Here is a 10,613-nt window from a genome sequence, read left to right as displayed (position 1 = left end):
TTGGCTCTTAATGCCACTTTTAAATCATTCTAGGGATGTATCTTAACTTTAAGAATAATTTTTTTAAAAAATAGGTAATAATTTAAGGAAAAGCGGTTGAGCCAGGGATGCCGGTTGATGACCATGGGCTTGTCCACCCTGAGTGTAGTCCTGGGGTTTGATCCCTGGTGCTGCAAGAAAACAAAGGAAAAAACTAACTGGGTGATGAGTGGCACTGAGTCACGGCACTCGGGCTGCTGTACGGAGGGGCGCAGTCATGGGATGGAGGGCACTGACGTGGGGGCGTTCCAGCCATCGGCTCTGAGACCCCACCCTCCTCACCTGCCCGGTCTTCCCTAATCTGCTGATTTAACATTTCTAGAGTTATGCCAGGCAATCAAAGAATAGGACCTAGCTAGTTCTCCCATAAATCTCATGTCCTTTTCCAGTTCCCCAGAGGCATGTAAATGGCCTCTGACAGGCTCTTGATGCCCACTAATGTTTGTTCTTTGCTGGTCTTCTCACTGATCTATGGTATAAAGTAGGGCCCCAGGAACCCTGAGTGCAGGGTGAAGGGGGGAACTGTGCTCGGTGCACAGGACAGGAGGTGGTTATGGCTCTGTCTCAATATAGGCCTTTTTGGTTTTGTTTGACTTTCAAAGTAATCAGCTAATTGGGGATTGACTCTCTGTATAAAACAAAAAAGAACAAAATGGGGGGTGGGTAGGGGGTGGCCACTCTTTTCATCAGCAGGGAAAGTCGCACAGTGCCGCACCCTAGAACAGAGCCCACACGCAGGCCCCACGGCCACTCCACTTGTTAACACACAAGCTGTGCCTTCAGAGTCTTTATCGTTATAAACAAGAATGTGGAGGAACTGGATAGAGGTAGGACAGTAGATCCAGCGGACAGAAGACCCAGGTGAACCCTGCATGAGGGAAGTCAAGGGTCATCTGGGATTAGAAATCTGGGCATGGCATTTCAGAACTCTTAACTCTGAACCCCAACTTGAATGCTAAGGGTCTGAGCAATGACGAACTTCAGGGTATAAAGCAACACATAAGAGTCAACAGAATATAGAAGCACTTTCACGGACTCTTGGCTTCTAGGCACATCCAGCCTGTCCCGTGAGTCCCAGGCATCCTCAGCTACAGCCCACACATTTGTAGCAAGTGTCATTACGGTGCCAAAAGGCCAGATATCCTGACATCTGCCTGGAGTCCATCCAATCTAACAAACCAAAGTATTGGTCTGTCTACAAAAGACAATGTCTGTAAAAGTTAATGTCTAACAAAAGACAGTAACTGTGACCAGTTTGGTATGGTAATAGGCACAGCCAAAGACCATGTCTCCATGCAGTCTAACTCCCCTGTGCCCATGTGCTGACTAACACCTCTTTCCCCATGCTCTCTTATATACCACGATAAGGTAGGAGACACGCCCACGATAAGGTAGGAGACACGGGCACCTGCTTGGTAAGCAGCATGCCTCCAACTCTAACTCGACCCTGCAGGTCTTCCTACTTCACGCCTCTGCCTCTCCCACGCAGTGCTTTCTGAATGCACATGGACTGGGCATCATTGGGCATGAAACGCCCAGCTCAGCAACCTCACAGATACTCACTACACTTCTGTATAACTGCTCTCACACATGCTAACACACTAACAACCTTTACAATCCTATTTATTCCATAGTTGGGTTTTTTTGGGGGGGGGTTGGATTTGGTTTTTTCGAGACAGGGTTTCTCTGTGTAGCCCTGGCTGTCCTGGAACTCACTCTGTAGACCAGGCTGGCCTCGAACTCAGAGATCCACCTGCCTCTGCCTCCCATGTGCTGGGATTAAAGGCATGTGCCACCACCGCCCCATTCCATAGTCTTGCTGGCGTGTTTTTAAAACTACTCAGTGCTGCTATATCTCTTTAGTTATGCAACATGAAAATTCTCCCCATAAAGTTTACCACTAGAAAAATACTGTTGTTATTATTGTGCTGAGTGGTGGTGGCACACTCCACACAAGGAAGAGGAAGTGTCTCTTCCTCTGGTCTATAGAGTAAATTCCAGGACAGCCAGGGCTACAGTGAAACCTTATCTCAAAAAACTGGGGAGGGGGAGGCTGTTATTTTTATTTTGTGATTTTGGGTGTTTTGCCTATGTGTATGCCTATGTACCACATGGATGTAGTGTTTAGTAAGGCCAGAAGACAGGGGTGTCGGTGCCCCTGGAACTGGAGTTATAAATGGACATGAGCCACCATAAGGGTGCTGGGAACTAAACCCCGGTCTTCTGCAAGAGCACTTAAGAGCTGAGCCATCTTTCTAGTCCTAAAAATTACAGATTTTATCTAGACTTCATGGCACAGACCTGCAATCCCAGCTCCTTGGGAGGCAAGGCTAGAGGATCACGAAGGGCTTCCTAGACTAAAGAGTAAGTTCAAGGCCAGCCTGGGATTGTCTCTCTAAATTTGGTGGGCTTTGTTTTGTTGGCCCTGGGAACATGGCTCAGTGGGAGAACAGGCGCAACTCCCACTGTGCGGAGACTGTTACAGTTAAAATACTATAAAGAAAGGAATATAGGAAAAGAAAAGCACTATGTTCTTGCAATCTGAGAGCAGAGTCCACACTGGTCAATAATGTTGCATCTCCACAGACTCTTGAACTAGTTCCTGGAAAGAGACGCTGATATTTCAAAGGTATCCCTGAAGAACTCCAGCCAAGACAGCCGGGTTGCTCTCCTGTGCCTTCTCCGCAGGCAGCTGGCCTCCTCACCTCTGGATGAGCTCCTCCCTACGCTGGAACGTGGAGTCTCGCTGTTGGCGTGAGCCCTGGCCGAGCAGCCCTGACTGCTCCTCCACGCTCTCCTCATTCTCTCCTGGTCAGTCCTCGAGGCTCTCTCCCTATCACTCCCATGATACACACCTGACTCTTCCACCGCAGCCATTCTCTACCTCTCTGTGTTATAGGGAATTAAAAATATCAACATACTTGACAGGACTTCCTTCTAGATTGTTCTACTGCCTGCTCGACTATCCCATGACACTAAGCTGCCATCTACGTTTAAATAACTTCTGGGGATATAGTTCTGTGGTGAAGTGCTTGTTTAGCATGCATGAATTCCTAGGTTCAATGTTCAGTACCATACATTTAAATAATTTACTAATTTAGTAGAATCCAAAGTTCACTTCTCAATTACAGTAACTGTCTTTCAAGCACTCAATAGCCACAAGTAGATAGGCACACCCACACAGGAACACACAACATTGGGAGTCACACCCACACAGGAACACACAGCACTGGGAGTCACACCCACACAGGAACACACAGCACTGGGAGTCACACCCACACAGGAACACACAGCATTGGGAGTCACACCCACACAGGAACACACAGCACTGGGAGTCACACTGGGAAGGCCCTCTTACAAGCAACTGAATAGGCCAGTTTGGCTCAGTATTGATGGGGAGTATTGCTAGGAAGAGCAATCCACATCAGATGCAGAATTGTCCGAGCCACACTTGCTCCCTTGGCTGTACCCTGGAGCCAGGCCCTCCTTCTCCCGCTGCTGTTATGACACATCTGGCATCCTTCCAACACCAGCTCCTGGGACACTCATCTCAGTTCCTGGCAAGGATCCAGTCTAACACCCACCAGATAAAATGAGAGTCACCCCATGGTCCTAACGTAACCCCCACGACTGGCTCACCCCATGCATGCTTAATACCCCAACAAACCAGACCCCTGCTTGCTCACACTTGTCCCCTCTGGCTCTGTCCTCCTCGCTAACAGATAAACTCCTCCCTGCCTCTAGTGATTCCGGTGACACATTCCCTGGTAGAACACTGTCATTCCCCTGTGGCCTTGCCTTCTAGACTCACTTTATATCAGAGATCCTGGATGGTCTCTGGCAACTGTAGGGGCTTTCAGAATGTGCATCCTGGCTTTCTGAACACCCTTCCCCCAAGCACTTAGTCACTCAGTATTGGTGTCCCACACAGGTTGGACAGGAGCTCAGATGGCCCAGCCTTGAGAAGGCTGCTCCTGTTTTAGATACTCTAATAGATTAAAAATTCACACTTACTATTCAAGGAGAGACTGTTTCCCAATGTTGCTGACTTTGGCGGAAGCTGGAAATGAGTTTCTGTGATCACAGGAAGTAAAATAACAAAGTATTAAACCATCATAAGGAATACAATATGTTTGGATGTGTTGGCAGGTAGCTGGACCTGGCTGCAGTACAGCAGAGAGCGCCCGCAGTCAGTACCCAGAAAATGAGTGCATCCTGCTCCTCGCTTTATAGTCCGCCTCTAGCTCGGGCAACACCCCAACTAGGTAAAAGTGCACGGAGGGCAGGGCATCCAGATAACCACTTAGGCCTGGGAGGGCTGAAAGGGTCTAAGGTGAAAGTGGCGACAGACAGGTCAGGCACATGGCTTGACCACCAGCAGCATGAAGAGGCACGGGAGGGAACGGGAAGGAATGAGGCCCAAAGCGCAATGAATAACCTCACATAAAGATCTAGAGTTCTCCCTCCTCACCTGGACTAGGGCTCACCCAAATGCTGCATTCTAAAAGGAATGAAAAAAAAAAGAGAGAAATCACCAGTGGGTAAAGGAGGCAATCCTGCTACAGGAGTGGCCAGTGAGCAGACAGGGCTTAGAGGAACAGAAGGGGGCTGGCAGGAGCACCACAGCAAAGTCTGAGGAGATGGGAGGGAAAGTTAGGCCAGGACCCAGAAGGATACCAGGCAAGATAGCATTACACAGGAGAAACACACCAGGAAAGGGCTAGAAGAAATGACAATAACGCTGAAAAAGTCTCCAATGGAGTAGGCCATTCTAAGACACATCTACCTCCAGAGGCCGTAACGAAACACGATAAAATACTGTATCAGGATTACAAGAGTAGCAGGTTGACTGTATAACATCACTTTTTAAAGTCCACTTGCAGAGAACACATGAACAAGGTCAAAAGCTGCCAAGAGGCATCTTGCTGCAGACACCTGCCTTAGAGCTGGAGAAGCCCTGCAGACCTAGAACCAGTAGGAAAGTGAGTTAGTGACCGGGAGAACTCCCCAGGAAGTAATCGGAAACAGCTCTTAAACCCCTGAAAAGATGCTTAGCCTCATTTACAATAAGACACAGATAAACTAAGTCCTGGGGTTGAGGCTCTCCCCTGTCATCAGCAAAAACACCCCCGCTCAGGAGAAATGTACTGAAGACCCCATGGTGAGGCTGTGTGGACACAGCTCTCACATCTGTACCAGCTTCTGCGCTCATCAATGAACTCAGGGCTGCACTGTCAAAACCTGTGGCAATGCTAAGTGCACTTTCCCTTGACCTAGCAACACCCTTTTTCTTTTAGGAACAGCACACACACACACACACACACACACACACACACACACAAAGTTATTTATTATAACATACTATAATGGAAGACTGGAAGGAAGCAAAATATCCACTTGCATGGGTTCTGGTAAGTAAGTGCTGGCGTAGCTTTAAAATTATTTTAGATTATATGAAGCCATTAAATACAAGTTAAAATGATTGGACATTAAAATAAAATACAGGGGAATTCAAGCAGGCATCATGGCATTGTACTGCATGACTTTAATCCCAGTGCTTGGGAAGCAGAGGCAGGTGGATTGTTAGAAGTCAGCCTGGTCTACACAGTGATTTCAAAGCCAGCAGTGATACTTACTGAGATCTTGTCTTTTTTTTTTTTTAAAGAATTATATTTATTTGGAGCTGGAGAGATTCACGGTATTTAATAGCACTGGCTGCTTTGCAGAGGACCTAGGTTCAGTTCCTAGCACCCATGTGGGGGCTGAAACTGTAACTCAAGTTCCATTGGATCTGATACCCTCTGCCATCCTCCACAGGTACCAGGTACACACATGATTCACAGACGTACACACAGACAAAACTCTCATACACATACAAAGAAATACATTTTAAAATAATGAAACAGTTTTATTTATCTCAATGGGTAATGAACACTAAGGTACAGGGTTAATTTAAAAGAGAAAGAAACAAACAAAGAAAGCAGAGCATCCAGGTATGGTGATAGACATCTGCAATTCCATCACCCAGAAAGCTCAAGGTGGAAGATTTGGGAGCTGAAGTCTAGTCTGCGTTATATAGCAAGACTCAGTCTAAGATAGATAGATAGATAGATAGATAGATAGATAGATAGATAGATAGATAGATAGATGGGTGGGCGGGTGAATAGGTAGTTAAGTAGATTGGCAGGCAAGGAAAAACAAAACAGAGAGTATTTAAAATAAGACTTCTGCATTGAAAAGACACTAAGAGAAAACACACACACACACACACACACACACACACACACACAATGCTTTTCATGTATATAAAATGGTTCTGAAGATAATGGCCAGCTCAGGGAAGGGAAACCAGGGTGGAGAGGAAGTAGTGGAGTGGAGAGTGAGAGATTTCTTTTTTTTTTTAATTTTTTTTATTCGATATAATTTATTTACATTTCAAATGATTTCCCCTTTTCTAGCCCCCCACTCCCCGAAAGTCCCGTAAGCCCCCTTCTCTTCCCCTGTCCTCCCACCCACCCCTTCCCACTTGCCTGTTCTGGTTTTGCCAAATACTGCTTCAATTTCTAATGGATTGTGCTTTCTGAACTGGTACCAGGCACCTGTATAAAAATTTCCTCCCATTTCCTCACAAATGTGATATAAGCTCCTCAAACACAAGGCACTCTCCTGAACTGTCTGCTTCAGTAGCTACAAAATATACATGACTATTTCAATATATGTTAATCAGAATTAAAATTTAAGGGACAGGGAGATGGCTCAGTCAGTAAAGTGCCTGGCACACAAGTATGGATACCTGAGTTTGAATCTCTTGAACCTACAGGAAGGAAAGGGAAAACCCCTTTGCAAACCTAGTGCAGGGAGGCAGGTGGAAGGGACAGAGAAAACCCGACAATTACCTCATCTCATCTCTACACACACACACACACACACACTAAAACTGGTTCCTTGGCCACACTAGCCATGTGTCATATGCATAGGAGCCACATGTGGCTTGTGACTACCTTACTGGATGGTGAAAATGCAAACTATTTTCATTATCACTAAAGGGTCTATTGACTTTGTAATGATCCATGAGAGAGAGAGAGAGAGCACTCAAACCTACTGAGTGAAGAAATACAAATTCGAGTAGTCAGGATGAAAACCCATCTCCAAACACAGGCACATAACGCGAAGGCCCACATTAAGGCACTACTCAAGAGTCCTGGGAGGCAGGGTTCTGACCTGTGTGACAGTGCAGAGGTTAAGTACACACCTGCAAGAACATCAGTCTTTAAGGTTCAAGTTCCAGCACTCTAAGATAGACATTGTTAAGGACTTTCCGTCCTGTATCCACACAGCCTCGGTGAGGCTATAATTTCCCGTCTCCTTTGTGGTTCAGAAAAGGTCTGAGGAGAAGGCTCATAAAACACTTGGAACTGATTGCCCTGGGGATTCTTGTCCAAGAACCCATAGAGATACAGCTGTTCCCTGATTCTGCTACCCTAGCGACACTGTGGACAAGACAGGTCAGCACGCTGAGCCGAGCCCATGAGCAGTAGACCAGAAAGAACCAGAAACTCTTGCCACCGACACCCCTGAGATGCAACAGGCAGAGGCAGGACCAGTTATGACAGATTACCAGGAACTTAGCTAGAGGAAGGAGGCTTGTGCATGTCCGGCACGGCTTTCAAAACTCTCACTGTCTAAGCAGCAGGGCCCAGCATATGCGAAACAGACTCCTGAGCCAAGAAGCAAGCAGTGACGGTCTGAGATCACTATCTCCTTGAAACCATGTTTGAAATAAGACACCACACTGAAATCCAAACCAGTCTCTCCATCTGTTTAAAACAGAAACCCTAAGCCACTTAGCCAGCTCCCCCGAGGTCCCTCAGCCCCAGGGTCTGAGGCAGCACACAACAAGCTTTCGTCCTGCCTCCAGGTGCAGTGCCAGAGAAAGCATCACCTCAGCAAATATTCTCTACTGGACGAAAGGGAATCAAAATAGCCCCATGTGCACTATAATAGAAGCCTGTAATGGAAACCGAGCACCCCGAAATACTCTCCTGTTGTCCAAACCTGCTCTCAGAGAACTGGGACTTAAAGAGGTGTATCTTCGGCAAAGGGGATATGACTAGTCAGCAGTATTTCTGACTACAGGAACAAAGCCAGCTTCACATAGAAAAAGAGCCCTCTGTCAAACAGTGTCAAGGTTTGGTGGGCAAAAAGTCTAGCTGGACCTTGGTAAGCTGATCTCCACCCTCTTTCTAGACAAAAATCTCCTCCTAGAAGTCTCAGTAACCTAAAAAATACCAAAAAAAGAACATAAAACCTAGTGGTGCAAGCCTAGAACACCCCCCCCCCACACACACACACACCGCATTCAGGATCACATTCAAGGTCAGCCTGAGCTTCAAAGAGAGAAAGAAAGGAGGGAAAGAAGGAAGGAGGGAAGGAGGCAGGCAGGCAAGGAAGGGAAGAAGGAAGAGAGACAGAGAGAGACAGAGACAGAGAGAGAAACAGAGAGAGAGAAAGACAGAGAGGGGGGAAGGAAAGAGAAAAAAGAAAGGAAAAAGTTAAGAAGGAAGGAAGGAGAAAAGAAAGACAGAAAGACGGAAAGACAGGTAGACACAAGGTGAAATCACAGTCAAAATTTCACAGCTGGTAGATAGCATTGGAAAGTGATGGAACCAGGTTCGGGAAGACAATACCAAAGGCCACACAGTTCTTCTCGTTTACAGCCCCTAGCTTCCAGGTCCGGCATGTTTGCGTGTTAAGGCATGAGTGTGGGGATTCGTTATGAAACTGCAGAGGTGAGGGGGAAAGGACAGGAGGCAGAGTCCCAGAGCACATGTGACACACAGGCAGGAAGAGGACTACTGTAGGTCAAAGGGCACAACCTAGGGGAGATAAGGCAGAGGAAGGGAAATCACTCTAAACAAAGGATGTTCACACACCAAAGAAACCTCTTACTTTGTATGCCGATTAAAAATATCAAGATGCAGTGAACAGGGTTTTGCCACTAAACCATACACTCTTTCATAGTAAATTTCTTTTTGCATAAATAAGTGGGTTAGGGTGTATGTACCTCAGGACACACAAAGCTCTGGGTTCCCTCTCCTGCATTCTATTACATGGGCATGCCGATACCCACATGTAATCACAGCCAGGAAGGCAGAAAACACGTCACCTTCAGCTGCATTGTAAGTGTGAAGCCAGCTTGGGATACTTGAGACCCTGTCTCAAACAAACACACAAATGGAGTAACAAACACTAAACAAAATTTGTATTTTAATTACAACCCTGTGCTAATTCCTAGGACAAAGAATAAAGTTCCTTATCTATTTGTACCATGAAGGGTCTACCCATTTAACATCTGGTTACCATAGCAATAAAGACCCCCCCAAATCTTATAGCTTTATTTCTCAAGGGCCCCTCAATCCTCTAATTTTCCTGAAGAGGTGCTTATCCCTTCTCTTTAACCGTTGACACATCTTAAAGCTCAGAGCTTGCCTATCATCTCAACACATCAGCCAGGAGGCTCTCAAACATCCCCTGATTTCATGGACTCCTGCCTCTCTCTGTTAATAGCAGTGATTTTACAGTTCCCAGTCTGTACATGTACAAATATCTATGGCCTGGTCCCCAGGGTGGGAACTCACAGGAGGATTGACAGACTAGAACCTAACACTGTATGGTCATGAATCTATTCGTGAGGATTTTCTTGGTATGAGAACTTTTAGCTCCCATCTCCAAGCGGGACCCTTTGGGGGGTTGAGATATGAGACCAGCTAATGTCCTGGTCCTCTGGAGGCTGTCTGCACTGGCTTTCTCTTCTTCTCCACTGATGCCTCTTTTTACCTACAGGTCACGTTACACCCCTCATCTCCTTTACATCTAGAACAAGAAAGTTGGAATCTCAGCTAGGGATCTCCAAGATCACTTGACCCATTCTCCCTTCCCGAAAGCTTTTGAATAAGCAATATCACACCTTTGAAAACTCTCAGGTAAAGGTTACTGCTATTCTAGGTAATTACTTACCAAGAGGAGGATCCCATCCTGCAGGAATTAGGGACCTCAGCCCACCCCTTCCAGCACTGTCCCTTCCCTGAAGTACCACAGCCCTAGCCAACATAGCCCATTCAGCCATAGGAATAACAACTACCTGACCCACAGGGCTCCTGACAGCCTCTGCTCTTCCATGAACAGACAACCACACCCAAGGTCAAGAAGCACTTTTGAGTGACAAACAGCACGCCCGTGTCAGGTTTCTCAGCAGGTGACAGTGGGGACCAGTTGAGCAATGCTGGCTATCCTGCCTTCATCATCCCTGGCCTTCACCTTTCCATGCCACTCATAAACTATGACAAGCAGAAAGGTCTCAAAACAAAAAAAAATTGACATCTCCCAAGGGACAGATTTATCCTGACTGAGCCTTCTGCCTCTCTCATCACCATGGAAACTCAGTGAGGAACTTGGAATTATGCACAAAAGTTACCCAGAAATGATGTCTTCCATTGTCAAGGGTTTTAAATTTGCAGTTTTCAGACTCTTTAAAGCCTGGCTCCATATCAGAAACTCCCTCAGAGTCAGCCGGC

The 10,613-nt window shown here is 46.5% G+C and overlaps 1 protein-coding gene across 3 annotated transcripts in view; it reads right to left on the bottom strand.

The window, feature by feature from the left end:
* Positions 1 to 10,613, bottom strand: part of Abhd6 (abhydrolase domain containing 6, acylglycerol lipase) — a 46,826-nt gene that overhangs the window by 31,370 nt on the left and 4,843 nt on the right. Inside the window, exon 2 of one of the 3 annotated variants that reach the window (XM_052190218.1) lies at positions 4,054 to 4,113. The exons of the other annotated variants lie outside the window; for them this stretch is intronic. The gene's annotated coding sequence lies outside the window, so the exon portion shown is untranslated. The remainder of the gene's footprint in view (positions 1 to 4,053; positions 4,114 to 10,613) is intronic. 3 annotated transcript variants of the gene reach the window in all.

The sequence above is a fragment of the Apodemus sylvaticus genome, chromosome 8 (genome assembly GCF_947179515.1).
Source record: "Apodemus sylvaticus chromosome 8, mApoSyl1.1, whole genome shotgun sequence".
Taxonomy (NCBI): Eukaryota; Metazoa; Chordata; class Mammalia; order Rodentia; family Muridae; genus Apodemus; species Apodemus sylvaticus.
The sequence above is the reverse complement of the archived record's forward strand: the minus strand, read 5'-3'. Positions and strand labels throughout refer to the sequence as shown.